The sequence below is a fragment of the Antechinus flavipes genome, chromosome 2, assembly GCF_016432865.1.
Source record: "Antechinus flavipes isolate AdamAnt ecotype Samford, QLD, Australia chromosome 2, AdamAnt_v2, whole genome shotgun sequence".
In the NCBI taxonomy this organism is placed as follows: domain Eukaryota; kingdom Metazoa; phylum Chordata; class Mammalia; order Dasyuromorphia; family Dasyuridae; genus Antechinus; species Antechinus flavipes.
This window is the reverse complement of record NC_067399.1, coordinates 505376964-505393794: the sequence shown is the minus strand read 5'-3', so window position 1 is coordinate 505393794 and position 16831 is coordinate 505376964. Positions and strand designations below refer to the sequence as shown.

Below are 16831 nucleotides of genomic sequence, written 5' to 3'. Positions count from 1 at the left end.
AGACTAGTTTCAATTTTACTGCAGGTAAATTTCAGAACAGGACATCCAGTAAGGCCATCAATTTTTTGAATGGAAATTCTAGAACCACAAAGACATGGAGAATCCAGTTCCATCATGTTCCTTGACTTTCAGGCTTGAAATGGTCATTTCATGATAGATTTCTGAGAGTGGATCTCCCTTTAGAGAAGTGTTTCTTCCTCTCTTCTTCTACTTTTCCTTCTTCCCCCTTCCTCTTCCCCTTTCTCTTCTTTTACCTCTCTCATCCCTTCTTCCTTTCCTTCCCCTTTTCCTTCTTTCTCTCTTTTCCCATGGCTCTCTTCTCCCTTTCTCTCTCCCTTTCCTTCTATTTCCCTCAGAGTCTTACCATAAAAAAAAGCAAAAAGTGCTGTTTAAGTTTCAAGACCCCTCTGGGACTCCAGCTAGTCCTTCTAGGAAACTGAAGTCAGGAGTGCTTTTTACTCCAAAAGAAGGAATACTCCTAGTAAAAGGATAAATGTGACTCTAATAAAAGCACAAATTAACTCTTTTAAAAAAGGAAATAACTTCCCACATAAGTCAACAGTGTTTGTTAAAACTCAGGTTTCTTATCTTACTCTCTCCTAATCCAGATGGGCCAGGATTTCATTTTAAATAATGGGAGATTTGGAATCCTCATTTTTTCAAAAGAAGAGGGGAGGGAAGTAGGGAGTGGAGGATAGCCCCTGTGGAGATCTTACAGCTCTGGGACTCTGGGAGATCAATGACTCAGTACTAAGATGCTGACAGGTCAGATGAAACATAGGGGCAAGTCAATAACTCAAGAGACCCACAAAGGCAGCTGACTAGACAGAGCATCCTGAATGTCATTGCTGACCCTGATGAAGAAAACATTTATTCAAAAATGGCATCAGATATTTTCCTCTCCTTTTTTCTTTCCTTTTAAATTTCTTCTTTGTGAGCTGCAAAAAGCCTTAGAGACCATTTATCAGAGAATTATAGAATTTCAGTTTTGGAGAGGACCTCAAAAGCCATTGAGTCTAATCATATCCCAGCAATAGTCCCCACTACAAAATAATCATCTCCCTTTCTCTTTCTCTCTCTCTCTCTCTCTCTCTCTCTCTCTCTCTCTCTCTCTCTCATCAGCAAAAACTAAGTCTTTACTTTAAATCATGGGGGATTCAGAATCTTTGAGACTTCTTTCCCTACCTTGCCTGCCCTAATTGTCAATTGGGAAGTTTGTTCTAACATAGTCAGTAACTTCCACATATTCCACCTTGTTCTGACTTCTGAAAACAAACAAATCTAACCCTTCTATACCATAGAATTTTGAATACTTGAAAAAAGTGATTAGGTCCCTCTTAGAACCCAAATCCTTCTCTTCTCCAGGCAAAACATCCATGATTCCTTCAGCCAGTTTTCATATATATACCGCCTTTCCTGTATTTCTTTTTTCTTCAACCCAGAGAAGAAAGAGAGAAAAATAATTTAGGTCTATAAGGACTCTGTACTGTCGACTGTAAGCCAAGTGTGAAATAACCTAAATTGACTAAGCAAGACCCCCAAAACTTAGGTTTTTATCTCAGTCTTCTTCTAGAGAAAAGGGTTTGAGATAGTGGAGGAAAGGGAAGTAGGGAGGGCATTATAGGTATTTAACACCTTCCCTCACAATAATACCTTCAGGTTTATAACATTTATCTGCTAATAATAGACTAGTTATAAAGGAATTTATTCATTTTTACTTGGCATTTTATTTACTATTGTTAATTTGTGTTAAATATATATATAGGTATATATATATATTCAAATAACACATTCTATAATTCAAGCTAATTAATACAATTCTTCCCCACCCCTATTATTTCTTCTTTCCCACTTCCAGTTATTCTAAATCTATGAGACTTGGTTATATTTTCATGCCTTCTGATTTTTGGGATCTAGGCAGACAGATTCATTCCCTGAAGGTCAGCTTCAGGATGCAGGTCCATAATCTGGTTGAAAAGACAAGATTAACAAAGGAAATACTGAGAGAATTCAATAAATGTGTAACAAAATGTTTTTTGTTTTTTTTTAAATACATCGTGTAGTGAAGTTCTAAGCAAATGCAAACTAAGCTATGGATTGGCACTAATAGTTGGAAGGAAAAGGTAGGCCTCATACAAAAATAGCACTTGTTCTGAGCCTACAAGAAAGCTAAATATTCTCCCAGGATAGGTGCTTTCTTAAGAGTATTACAAAATAAAGATTTAGTATTTGTCACAGTTTATCCCCAGGTGATGGAATTGACATGTCTTTCCCATGATATTTAGCTCTTTCATGAGACTCTATTGAACTCTAATTTTAGTGTCCTGTGTGGAAATTGTCCTGTTTTGAACAACAGAGAATAAGCCTTGGGATAATCAAAATCTCTTGGGAAAAGTTGAAAAGGAAATGAGGGAAAAGACTTTTTTCTTCTCTGAAAGTGGCCTTATAGTTTATGATCCTAATGCTGCCCAAGATGTTACTCAATCCACATGTGGAATAACTATCTTCTAATGGATTATTTACCAAATTCAATAAAAAATCAGAGAAAACTGACATGGTGACTTTATTCATTTGCTTGTTCAGTTCCTAGAACATAGTAATAGATAGAGTACTGACCTTGGAGTCAGGAAGACATGAAGTCTAATTCAGCCTTGGAAGCTTATTAATGTTGTGACTCTAGGCAAGTCACTTAAAATCTCTGCTTCAGTTTCCATACCTGTAAAAATGGAGAGAATATGAGAGCATTTACCTCATAGAATTGTTGTGAAGATCAAATAATATGTAAAAGACTTTGCAAGACTTAAATAAATGCTAATTATTATTTTAAAATGCATGGTGTAAATTATTGTGCTATAGGAGTACAAAGAAGAGAAAAATATATGTGGGCTCTAGCAGTTGAAGAAGGCTTTGTAGAGGAAAAAGTTCTTCTTTCAGGGGAAAATCAACTTGAGTAACCCACTCAAGCTAGGAAGCTTTTTAGGAAGCTAGAACTGGTCCAAGGGAGAGCAATAAAGGGAAACAGAACTGAGCCTGCAGAAGGGATGGCACAACCAGGAAGGTGTGAAAGCTTTGAGAAGTCTCCTAACCAGGTGTGCACTGTGTGAAAAACAAGCTAAGGTATGAATCCAATAATGCTATTTTTCTCCCCAAAAAACTGAGATAGTGCATTAGGAAAGTGGATTATATCTACCATTTGGTGGAGGGAATATTTGTACATTTGTGATCTTTTGAAGTAAATATTCCTTTATAAAAAATCCAGTGTTACATAGTAGCTGGGAGAAATAAGAAAAGGTCAACATAGTATCAAAATAGTGTCTGAGCTGTATTTTAAAGAGAGATTCAATGAAGTGGAGGTGAGGAAGAAATAAATTCCAAGTGTGGATAATGAAGGAAATAAATACTTATTAAGTACTTACTGTGTGCCAGGTGCTGTGCTAAGCACATTCCAGATATTTTATTTGATTCTCACAACAAGCCTGGGTTGTAGGAGCTATTATTATTCCTATTTTACAGTGAAGGAAACTGAGGCACAAAGAATTTAAATGACTTGGCCAGATCACACAACTGTATTTGAATGCATGACTTCTTGGATTTCTAGAGCAGCCAAGTTTGAATATACAACAGACAATCATTTTTAATATTGAAGCTTAAAGGAGAAAACAGAAAGAAATTGTGTATATGTGCATGTATAAGAGAGATTGAGAGATAGTGACAGAAACATGGATAGACAGAGAAATAGAGATAGAGACAGAGAGAGAGGCAGTGAAGACATGCATAAAGATGATTTGTTTTATTCAGTGTTATACAACTCTTTGTGAGCCTGTGGGTCATACTATCCATGGAGTTTTCTTGGTAAAGATACTAGAGTAATTTGACTTTTTCTTCTCCAGTGGATGAAGACGAACAGTGATTAAATCCCAAGATCACACAGCTAGTAAGTGTCTAATGCCAGATTTGACCAGCATTCTATATAGTGTGCCATCTAATTGTCTCTATAAAGACAATAGTTAAATCCATAAGAGATTATGAGGTCACCAGAAGAGGGCTTAGGACAGAACTTTGGGAAAGACCCATACTTGGATGACAATCTAACAGAAGAGACAGAGAAGTGATCAGACAAATGGGAGAAGAACCTAGAGAGAGCAGTCAACTATCTTCTAAGGGTTAGACTTATCCTACTTATCTCAAAGAAATACAAAACTGGATTCAATGGATGAGAGGAAGGGAAGGAATGATAAAAATTCAGACTTGATATAAGGAAAAAGTAATCATTGGAATTATCCAAACATAGAATGGGTTATATCAGCCTATTCCTGTCCCTGGAAATCTTTAAGTAGAGGTTAGATGAATATTTGTTGGACATATGGCACCAGAAATTGCTCCTCAGATTGGCCTAGATAACCTCTGAGTAGCTTTCCTCACTGGGCCCTTCCCCCAGCTACAGAAAGGTCTACAGAACTGCTTCTCTCCCAACCAGGGTCTGGGTGGACTACCAATCCAATTGGCTTTCTTCTTGGATCTGAGATGTGGAGAGATTAATTTGTCTTTATCTCTGTTTCTATTTCCTAACATCCAGGCTGTTCTGAAACTCCTAATGAAACCAGGGATCTCTGGAACTCAGAGGATTCATACTGCAGCCAGAATACTGGTAGCCATTACATCTGGAAAGGATTTGGGCAGACAGTCATAGATAACCTTCAAAGCAAAATCTGATAAGGGGTGCCTGCTTTACTAGAGCCAGAAAGAAACCTCTGATATTAGAATTCATGGCCCATTTAATGCCTGAAGTTTAATCTGAAGGAGGTAGACATAAGGCGCTTTCTTCAGGGTCTCCTCTGCTTAGATGGAAAAGCAGAAGCATGCTTGAATGGTTGGATCTCCAATTTGGAGTCAATAGCATCCAAGTCCTGATGCCACCTTAGACACTGGCTGTATGACTGAACAAGTCATTTAAACTCTCTATGCTTTAGTTTCCTCATTGGTAAAGGAGGGGGTTGTTATTGTTCATCTTCATTTTTAAGAGGACCAATGATGTCACGTGGTGATGTCTAGAATTGAGATTAAATTGGATTTAAGTGAGATAGAGTTGCACAAAGTCACCAGCCTCAGTGTCTCTTCCTGAGTCATGGAAGTCTAGTTCCAAGACAAAAGTCAGGATGACTGGTGATGGCCCGAGATACAGAAGATGGCCTTGGTCAGGCCATATCCAATGCCTGACCGAGCTCTAAAGTCTCCACAGTGTCTGTTTCAGGCTGCCTTCATGGTCATCGGAACAAATTGTTCTCATCTGCCATAAAGGGCAGGAGCCATTTTTATTTTATTTTATTGCCCAGAGCCCAGCATGGTGCCTGCCATGTAATAGGTGCATAATAAGTGATTTCTGATCTGTACATGACTACAAATCAGTGTTAAAGGAAGTTTGTCTTCCATTCACACATCTCTCAAAGTTTTTCTTTTTCTTTCCTGAATGACTACCCTCTCTCCCTCAATCCTAACTCCTACTTATAGCTTCCTTCCTAAGATTCTCCAATGATTATTCAGTCTATTGACCTGCTATCCTAAAGTGCAAAAAGGATCTGAAATATATCAAATATTAAATAAATATAAGACATTATTTTGATGTGCTCAGTACTGTCCTAGACATTGTGGAGAAGAACCTGGCATTCTGGACCTGTTCCAATCTATCTTCCTCAACTGATCTCTGAGAGATCAAAAAAAAGTTTCTTTATAACTGCTCTCCCTCCCCATCTTTTCTACTATTTCTTCCCCTCCCCATCTTTGTCTCTTCTTTACATATCTCCCTCCTGTTCCTTCAAATTACTTTCTCACTTTTACTTCCTTTTCTGCCATTGCTCTCCTCACTTCTTGGAGGTCAGTGAGGAAGTTATTTTGAGCCAGGAAACATTTTGACATTTCTCAATTTCCCCAAATATATCCTAAGCTTCCTAAAGGGAAGGTCTATGATGTCTGCATTTTCTGTATACTCCTATAGCACCTAGAACAGAGTTAGGCTCACAACTCTCAATAGGTTAGAGATGAGGTTGCATAGTGGATAGGGCACTGGGTTTGGAGTTAAAAAGAATTTAATTCAAATCCAGCCTCAGATACATATAAATGCTTGTTCCCTTCCCAATAAAGACTCATCAAATGAATGGCTAAAGGATTGCATGCCATATGTTATGCGTAGGGATTCTAGAGTCCAAGATAAAATGTCAAAGGCTCTTCCCAGTCACCAAAAGACTGATTGCCAAATCCATCTTGAGGAGCAAGCAAAAACTGGCATGGAGCTGTTCCTGACAGGATGAAGGTGACAACTGATGGATCTATGGATACACTCCAGGGGTTTGGCAAGTGGCCTCTCCACCAGGCCTTCAGAATAGGACAGTGGGGCACAGAAGCTGTCTAAATTCCCATCAGGGAAAATAATCCTGAATCTTCACGCTGAGGTAGCCTGATATATATGGAAAGAGCAGTAATCAACAATGAAAACTGACATTCAGATGGTGTTTTAAAAGTTTACAAAACATGTCACACAAAAGTATAAATGGCATTATAGGTGTATTATCCCCATTTTGCAGATGAGGAAACTGAGGTTAGTTAACTTGCCCATGGTTACATGCAGTAACAGTAGTTATAGTAACTGAATCTAGGTCTTCCTGATGTCAGGTCCAGTACTCTCTCTACTGTATTCTGACTCTTCTGTTTTCTGCCCTATGAGACCTTGGACAAGTGACTTACCACTTCTGAGCCTAGAATGCTCTTCTGCAAAATGAGAGGTTAAGTTAGATAATTTCTAAATTTTTTCAGCTCTGTTATGCTATGATCTTCAGAATACTCTTCGTAAGTTCCTTCAGTATTTATCTGAGGCTTCTCTTAAAGTACTTCTTTCATTCTCCTAGAGAATAGATGGTAAACTCAATGACAGCACTCAGAAGTAGCTGGATGTTGTGGCTCCATTGATCCTTTTCCTCTGTCTCCATTCCCAGTCCTGAAGGGATCCTCACCCAGTCAGGATGCCTGTCTAGAAAATTTTCCCTACCCTAATCTTCCTGGTCCCTTCATCCTTAGCTTTATTGACTTTGAGAAGGGGCAAGTCCCATGCTTTTACTAAGCTGATCCAATTTCATTGTATTTGGGGGGAAATACTTAGATCTCTTTAACAGTTTTTCTTTGGAAGTGAAACTTAGGAGAATATGCTCCTTGAAAGAGCATATGTTCCATGACTCTGGTTTCAATTCAATTCAACAAATATTTCTGGGGTATGAAGTACTTAGTTCTACATGTTGTAAGCAAGACTAGTTCCTACCTTCAAGGTGCCTATCTAGAAAGGAGGATGAAATTTCACAAGTAAATAAGCTATGAAGTAGGCTATAATAAGGACTCTAATGGAGTATCAAAGTGCCAAAGGAGGGAGAGGATACAGAATCTCAGAATTTCAGAGTTGGAAGATACCTTAGTGGCCATTAGAGCCTGTACATGAAAAAGAATCCCTTCAATCTCTAGAGCAGGTGTTTATCCAGCCTTTCCTTAAAGACTACAAAGTACATGTATATAAAGAAGGGATTAGTATTGGGCAATCCACTCCCTCTAATATCTACCCGTTCCCTTTGGGATATCTTTAATTGTCTTAAGACAATGTCTTCTTATGAAATAACTACTACACATTAAAATCTAAATTCACCTCTCTACATCCATTTTTTTTCTCAACGTTCCTACCTCTCTCTCTTAAGATTCAAAAGAATAAGGTAAATATCTTTTCCATGTAACAGCCCTTGAAGTACTTAAAGATGGTTGTTATTACATCAGTATGTTCTCTTCCTGACTACACATTCACTCTTCACATATTCTCTAGGGCTAGGTTAAACAGCCTCAGTACTTTCAGCCATTGCTCATTCTGATAGTGCTATTCTGGATACTCTCTAGCTCATCACTGTCCTTCCTAAAATGTGGCAGCCATAACTGAATATGGTACTCTAGATGTTCTCCAAACAGGACTGTGTACAAAAGAGTTCTCCCCTTTTTATTCCTGGCAGCCTAAAATCACATTGCTTTCCTATCCACCATATCACTCCATTGAGTCATATTGAGCTTTCAATCCACTAAACCTCCTCTTTGAGCCAAACTGTTAACCAATCATCTTGCAACTTTTGTTTTTATATCACCTAACTTATCCCCTGTATCCATCCCCTTACACCTCCTATAAAGCCCTCCCTTATAACAAAGAATTTTTAAGAGGAAAAAAAGAAAAAATTCAACAAAACAAATCAATATATTAAAATCTCATGTGCAACATCCCACACTCTGCAAAAGCAAAAGGCCAAAGAGAGATGCTTTCTTACATCTCTTTGGGATGCAAAAACACTGACCATTTGAATCCAAATGTAAAACTTTACATTTCTCTATCCTAGCTTTTATTTAATTCATACCAGCAAGATTCTTAGTAGACTCCTTATAGGACATGATGTTTGATCTATGCCCTGAAGGATGAGCATTCAAGTAAAGGGAATGTTGTCAATCAAGGCATAGGTACAGGTGAATGTGGGTCATATTCCTAGAACAGTAAGCAGACCAGCTTAACTGGTATGTGAAGGTGGAGTTGAAGATCAGCTGAGGAAGGTAGATTGGAGCAAGCCAAGACTGTCAGATTCTTCCCCATAATGCCTAAGACAGTGCTGAACACATAATAATGTCTTATATTCGTTTAATCTTTGATATATTTCAGCTCCCTTTTATACATTAGGACAAAATCAGTGAAGAATCTTAGGAAGTTATTGGTAGTAGTTAGGATTGGGGGAGGGAGATAGACATTCAGGAGAGGAGAACTGGATGCTCCATCTATAGATTTCCTCTTAGGAACACGTCAGTCATAGGACTTGCCATGTCTGCTCCACCCGGATGCTGGCTGGAGGGAGCAGTCATTTCAGCTCCCAATGGAAAAACCAGAAATCAACTACAGCTCAGTCTCCTAGAGTCAAGGTGTCTGTTCCAAGCTCTTGAGTCTGAGATTCAGGCCAGAATCCTCTTGGAGGAGAATCTATAGGTCCCACCTCATTTGATCTAGAAAAGTGGGAACTCTTGCCTTTAGAGTTGTCAACATGTCCACTTCTCCAAAACAGAAATTGCAAAAATCCTTACGCATTTGTAAATCTTCCCCTCCCCTCCCTATTAGCTGGATTTAGGTTAGGTTTTAGAAAGAACTTCTCATCACCACATTGTGAGATGGGCAACCTCAACTGGGGTGGGTCAAGGGCAAGATATTTAAGCACTGAAGAGCCCTTCTCCAATAAATAGTTGTTAAAATTTGGTCCTACTTGGAGATAAGAAGACAAAAGTGATTACCCCACTCCCCCCCCCCACACACACACACATTCACCACTTTAATCTACCAGATAGGAGTCAATATTGCTACTTTTTGATCTTACCTGCATATCATGATTATTTGGAGAGGGGAAGAAATGGGATTATTTCTTACCGCATTCCCATCAATTACCTATATCTCTGGCTTCTCCTTCACTATGTTTAGGAAAAGTGAATGGGGGAAATCCTTTATTCAGGGGCCCTTTCAACCCAAGCAAGTCTGGAAGAATACTCATAGCTCCATCACTCTTCTAAACAAAGACCACCCATGAAGTGATTCCAGGGGGCCCGAACCAATGCTCAGAACATTTGGTTCAAATTATTTACATCTGGACTTTTTGAGAAGTAAAACAAATACCAAAAAAAGAGAAGAGAAGGAAAGAAAAAGGAAAGGAAAGGAAAGGGAAAATGAAAGGAAAGGAAAGGAAAAAGGAAAGGAAAGGAAAGGAGAGGAGAAAGGAGAGGGGAAAGGAGAGGGGAAAGGAGAGGGGAAAGGAGAAGGGAAAGGAGAGGGGAAAGAAGAGGGGAGGAGAGGAGAGGAGAGGAGAGGAGAGGAGAGGAGAGGAGAGGAGAGGAGAGGAGAGGAGAGGAGAGGAGAGGAAAAACTGAGAAAGGACAAATTTCTTCATAATAACAGAAAGGAGAGGGATAAACATTCTGATAAGCATCCCTCTGAAAATGAATAGTTCTGCTAAAAAAAAAAAAAAGGACCCCTCTTGCCCTGGGCCACAGAATAGTTTAATCAATTTTAACATCTATTGCCCCTTAGCTTTGGGGTATTCCCAAATTGTGCAGCATAGACAGGGTAGGGAACAGTAGCAGAAACCAGAGGACTCCAAAAGTTCTGATAACAATTTTTCAAAGTTCTAGTCTGGAATTTTCTGCAAAGTGTTCTTGTTCTATTATTCCTCCTTCTTTCTTTGCTCTAAATCAGAAAGATATAGGAAAAAAATGAGGAAGGGTCTTGGAGAAGAGAAGCCCAAACAGAGTGTGACCAAAGAAGTAGAAAGCAAAAGGAGATTTGGATTTAAAGGTTGGGATGTTATAACCTTGCTGAATTAAGATAATTAGCTATCCCTTTGGCTACTATCCAAGGACATCTTTCTCAGAACCCCAAAAGGGTTCACATTATATGATGTCTGAGTGAGAAGGGAACCAGAGGAGAAAGCCTTTCAAAGACCAGAGAAGTGATAATAAAACAAGTAAATAAGCAAGCATTTATTAAGCACCTTCTATTTAGCAGGCACCGTGCTAGGTGCCAATAGAGATACAAAGGTAAAAGTCAATAGTCTCTCTCTTCAAAGAGGACAAATATAGTCACAGGTTTTAAGCCTGTCACATCTTCCACATATTATTGTTGTTGTTGAGTCGCTTTAAATTGTGTCTGAATCTTTATGACCCCATTTGGGGTTTTCTTGGCAAAGATATTGGAGTGCTTTATCACTTCCTTCTTCGATTCATTTTACAGAGGAGGGAACTGAGGCAAACAGGGTTAAGTGACTTGCCTAGGATTACACAGCTAGTAGATGTCCAAAGTGAAATTTGAATTCAGATTTTCCTGACTTCAGATCCTGCTTTCTAACCACTGGGCCCCCTAGCTAATCCCTACTTTTTGCATAAGACTCCAAATTGGGTATTAGGGAAAAACAATATGTTAAGTCTAAACAAGTCAAATCAATAAACATCTATGAAGAATCTGTGCTATTCCAGCCCTGAAGTCAGGAGGACCTGAGTTCAAATCTGGCCTCAGACAGTTAACACTGCCGAGCTGTGTGACCCTGGGTAAGTCACTTAACCCCAATTACCTTAACCAAAAAAAAGCATACAAAAAAAGAGTCTATGTTATTTCAGAGGACTGGGAATACAAACAAAGGCAAAAACAACAACAACAACAATAATAATAAGACCCTGTCCTCAAGAAGTTCACAGGCTAACAAGGGAGACAATTTGCATGCAACTATCTATAAACAAGACATACAGGAAAATTCAGAGAGAGTCACAGAGTGAAGGCAATCCCACATAGTAGTGACCCATTTTTTTAAAAAAGATCCAGAAGAGAATGGAAGAAATTTCAGAAGGAGGCAGAGACAAACAGACCAATGTTGGTACTACCATGTTATACTTAATAAACATTTTAACATAATGATGTAGCAGAAATTTAGTTTTGTATACAAGACTCTTCTCTGTTCTTATATTGAATGTATTAGAACAGTCCTCTTTGTCAATGTTTGTTACATTTATGTTAAATTTTTTTCAGAGACATAGGAGCTCATCTTACATCTCTGAAACTCATTGAATAAAGCATAAGATCAGAGCTCTAGACCTGGCACAGACCCAGAAACTATTTAATCTAATCCCATCGTTTTACAAATGAGGAAGCTGAGGTCCAGTTAGTCAAATTAGATGAGTTTTCTCCAATGTTCTGAGGTATTGGAGAACAGAGCTAGAACTAAAACGAAGTCACAGGGAGGCAGATTCTATATAAGGGAAATTTTTTAACAAAGATAACCAAATATGGAAGAGGCTGCCTCCAGATAGAATGGATTTCCTGTCATATGAGGAAGAAGAAGCTGACCAATTGCCATGGTGATTTCTATTTAGGTACAGTTTGGATTAGATTGTCTCTTGATACCTTAGAGGCAACATGGTATAGTAGAGCACTATTATATCAGAGCTCTGGGTTCAAATTCTGACTCAGACACTTAACAGCTCAGTAACTGAGTACATAGTGTAATTTTTCTGGGCTTTATTCTCGTATGAAAATAGGAGTTTAAACTAAATGATCTCCAGCCCCCAATCTATGAGCACTTAGGTAGCTGGGTGGCCCAGTGAATAGGCAAGACAAGAATCATAAACACCTGAGTTCAAAATCAGCTTCAGACATTCATTAAGTGTGATATTGGGCAAGCTATTTTATCTATGTCTGCTTCCATTTCTTCAATGACAAAAATGAGGATAACTATAGCACCTATATCCCAGGGTTGTTGGGAAAATCAAAAAAAGATAATAACCACAAATATTCATAATATCCAGGGCCTGGCACATGGTAATTGTTATATAAAAGTAGATAGGCAACTATAAGGTATAGTAGATAGAGTGCTGCATTAAATCCAGCTTAATTAAATACAGTACTTCTAGCTGAGTGATCCAGATTAATTCATTTAATTAATTTGCCTCAGTTTTCTCATCTATAAAATAGGGATGATAATACTGCTTATCTTCCTGGCACATAGTACATCTATAGAAATGCCTCCTCGTGGATGATTTTATTCCTTTCTTAGCCAAGCTAATTCAAGTTTCATCCTGTTTTTAAGCAGATAAGATCATATTTTTCTATTCAACATGCATTTAGAAAAGTGAAACAGATTGGCATTGATATGAAGCTTTAAGGTTTGCAAAGCACTTCCCATACATTCTCTCTCGGGAGCTTTACAACTACCTAGGAGGTGTACATGATAGTTATTATTATCCCTGTTTTGCAGATGGGAAAACTGAGGTTCCTCAGGAGAATTAAGCAGCTTGTTCACAGAGGCAGAATTCAAACCCAGATTTCCCTGACCCCAAGTCATCGTTATCTGCCAGGCCGTTGCCTAAGTCAGCAGTCAGAATAGCTGAAATCTAAACCCTGTCTAGTCCTATTCCTTAACCTGGATGCGTTTGTTCTCGCCCTCCTCTGAATATTCTGATCATTTTAAGTTCTAAACACTTCAAACTCAGACTTTTGGGACATCCTATATCTGGTGTCCTTGTGGAATTTCCTGCATTCAGTGTCTGTCTCATCTGAACTCCAGTGCATGAGCCTTTCACAGACTCAGGAAGCACTCATTAACCAGGACTGAAGATCATTCCCTTTGGAAGAGACCGCAGGGATCCCTAATTCAGTCCCCTCGTTTTACAAATGAAGTACAGAATCTGAGGCTTAGAGGAGGAGATTTTAGCTAAGATCACTCTCCTTGTTAGGAGCAAAGCAGGAACTAATAATGACTTTGTCTCGGAGCTTCTCCAGCCCCAGTGTCCCATCCACAAAGATGTCAGGTTGTTGTTTTTCCATGTCTCTCTGTCTATCTCTGTCTCCCTGTGTCTCTCTGTGTCTCTCAGTCTGTCTGCTGTCTCTCTCTCTCTCTTTCTGTCTTATTCTCCTCCATCCCAGCTTGGAAACGTGTGTGTGTGTGTGTGTGTGTGTGTGTGTGTGTGTGTGTGTGTTTATTACATGGTGCATGTCTATGTTCAAATCCATTCCCCTTTCCCTGGACAGTTTCCATGTGTTTGGAATTAGTGCTACGATTTCAAGGGAAGGCGGCAGATGGGTCCCCCTCCCTCCTTGACCCCCTCCCCCTCAAGAACTTTTGAAGGTTTAATCTCTGAAGAATGCAGAATGTCTGTCTGAGGCCCTGGGCCAACATCAACTCCGTGACACAGGAGGCCAATATAAACGCTCATGTTTTGTGTCACCAAGATTTCATTAGATGTTTTTTTAATGTAATTGCCTAAGTAGAACTACTGTGATGAGTACTCTGGAGCCAACGAATTAGCTGCAGAGTGAAATCTCTCTTCTGAGAAGGCTCTGGCTCCTTAGCTGTGATAAGGAGCTAGGATTAACTTTCTCTGGCCTGGAAGGGAGGACTGAGGCTCCTTCCTTAAAGGGAACAGCAATTTGGGCTCTGGGCTCTGGTTTCATGCAAAGTCTGGAAATTCCTAGGGGGAGAAAGGAAGCATGAGTTCTTGAGAGCCAAATTCAAATGCTGGTTCTCAAACCCCAACAAATAGCACCTTCAGGCTCGTCTTGGACCTCAATCTAGCCATATGTGTGTTCTCCACCCTTTCCTTGAATTTCCTCTATAATATTAAAAAACTAGAGTCAGTGACCTCCTAAAGTCGTTTCTAGTTCTAATAGTCTGTTAGCTGGGTCTTAAAAGGGATTATTTTATAGGAAGATGCCTGTTTGGAGATTAGGTCCCTACCTTCTCTGAATAATCCCCCAGATATCTCTCTTGCCCTTGCCTACACTCAGAGAACTTCTGATTCTCCCAAGAATCCCATGAGGTGGGAAGAACAGAAAGGATATTCTGTACTTGACAGCTGGAAAAACCAAGGTCCAGAGAAGAAAAAAATCATGGCCAAAGTCACCCAATGAATTGATCACAAAGCTGGAGCTAAAAATCGTACCCTCACGAGAGAAGCAGAGACCTGAGCTTCAGAACACTGAGGAGTCTGTTCTATATAAATTGATAAACTAGACCAGAGATAAACATTGGTTTCATATCCTTACATTCTCCTCTGTGGTTTCCCTCCAACTTTGGGAGTCCAGGCTGATACTGACTTAAGCTTACATGCTGATCCCTCTGTTCGAGATCTCATGAACCTTTGCCCAAGTCCCAACCAGGATGTTGAAAGGATTTCCAGCCTGAACACACTCCAAGGGCAGGGGTCCTAGTCATGTGCTGGACCAGGCTCTTGAAACTGAGTTCTCCAGCTGCTCTGAACACTGCTGTCACCTGATGACTGGCCATTCCTGTCCTCCACCCCTTGGCACAATAAGAAGGTAAGGGACTAAATTTTGCAAATGAGCTCTCATTCCTAATATCTGAACAAAGGGATCTTGGTTCTCTGGATTCACAGCACCTGGTGCTACAGTGGCTCCCTTGGCCAAAGAATAAGAATCCAGTCTCTTTCCAATATCCAACACAGACTGCTAACCCATCCCTTTCCGCCCCATTCCTTTGCCTTTATCTTAATATTAAGATGCTCTGCCAGTTACATGATAGAAAAGGAAAATAACAAATGCTGGAGAGGATGTGGAAAAATAAGGATATTAATGTTTTGTTGGTGAAGTTGTGAACTGTTCCAACCATTCTGGAGAACAGTCTAGAATGACATCCAAGGGGCCATAAAACTATGCATACTCTTTGACTCAGCAGTACCACTACAGTATCCCAAAAGAGATCTGTATCTCAAAGAGATAAAAGAATAGGAAAAAAGGGAACTATTTGTACAAAATTATTTAAAGCAGATCTTCTTGTGATGGCAAAGAACTGGAAATCAAAGGGATGTCCATCAGTTGAGGAATGGCTGAATTACGGAATTACAGTAAATGACAAACAGGGAAAATTTAGGAAGACTTCTATGAACTGATGCAGAGTGAAGTGAGCAGAACCAAGAGAACATCGTACATAATAACAGCAGTACTGTAATGATGATGAACTTTAAAAGACTTAACCACTTTGATCAAGACAATGATCCAAGAAATTTCAAAGGACCCATGATGAAAAATGTTATCCACCTCCTGAGAGAATGGATACTCTGAATGCAGATTAAAGCATACTTTTTTGCTTTCTTTATTTTTCTTGGGAAAGAGGGATTCTTTCACAACATGGCTAATATGGAAATATATTTTGCCTAACTTCACATGTAAAATCAACATCAAATGGCTTAAAATGTTTGTGGCAGCCCTGTTTGTAGTGGCTAGAAACTGGAAATTGAATGGATGTCCATCAATTGGAGAATGGCTGGGTAAATTGTGGTATATGAATGTTATGGAATATTATTGTTCTGTAAGAAATGACCAGCAGGATGAATACAGAGAGGCTTGGAGAGACTTACATGAACTGATGCTAAGTGAAATGAGCAGAACCAGGAGATCATTATACACTTCGACAACGATATTGTATGAGGATGTATTCTGATGGAAGTGGATTTCTTTGACAAAGAGACCTAACTGAGTTTCAATAGATCAAAGATGGACAGAAGCAGCTACACCCAAAGAAAGAACACTGGGAAACGAATATGAACTATTTGCATTTTTGATTTTCTTCCGGGTTATTTTTACCTTCTAAATCCAATTCTCCCTGTGCAACAAGAGAACTGTTCGGTTCTGCAAACATATATTATATCTAGGATATACTGCAACATATCTAACATATATAGGACTGCTTGCCATCTAGGAGAGGGGGTAGAGGGAGGGAGGGGAAAAATCGGAACAGAAGCGAGTGCAAGGGATAATGTTGTAAAAAAAAATTACCCTGGCATGGATTCTGTCAATATAAAGTTATTATTAAATAAAATTAAATTTAAAAAAAAGAAAGAAAAGATATCAAAAAAAAAATCAAATGGCTTGCCCTCTCAAGGTGCAGGAAGAAGGGAGAATATTTGGAAATCAACATTTTTAAAAATGAATGTTAAAAAATTTTATTCATAATTGGGAAATATTTAACAAAATAAAATTTTTAAATCTATTCTAATAAATAAATAAATGGATATATAAATATGTAAAAGAGGCTCTGCCAGGACACAGGATTCCTTAAAGAAGGCTGGGAATCTTCTAGCCTGAAACCCTCTATCCTACAGATAATGGGAATGCTACTGTCACCTAAAGTTTCAGGATACCTCCTGAGTCAAGGAACAGCTTGCTCTCCCTATAGCCAGAAAGGCTCAGCTTTCCTGAAGATTCATTTTGTTAGGAACTCTACCTGCCTAC

The 16831-nt window shown here is 39.1% G+C and overlaps 1 long non-coding RNA gene across 1 annotated transcript; it reads left to right on the top strand.

Annotated features, from left to right (window-relative positions):
• Positions 1-4095: 4095 nt before the first annotated feature.
• LOC127547074 (uncharacterized) lies at positions 4096-4958 on the top strand. The gene is made up of 2 exons (XR_007950062.1): positions 4096-4163; positions 4577-4958. It is a non-coding gene; the product is annotated as an uncharacterized LOC127547074 (long non-coding RNA).
• Positions 4959-16831: the final 11873 nt, after the last annotated feature.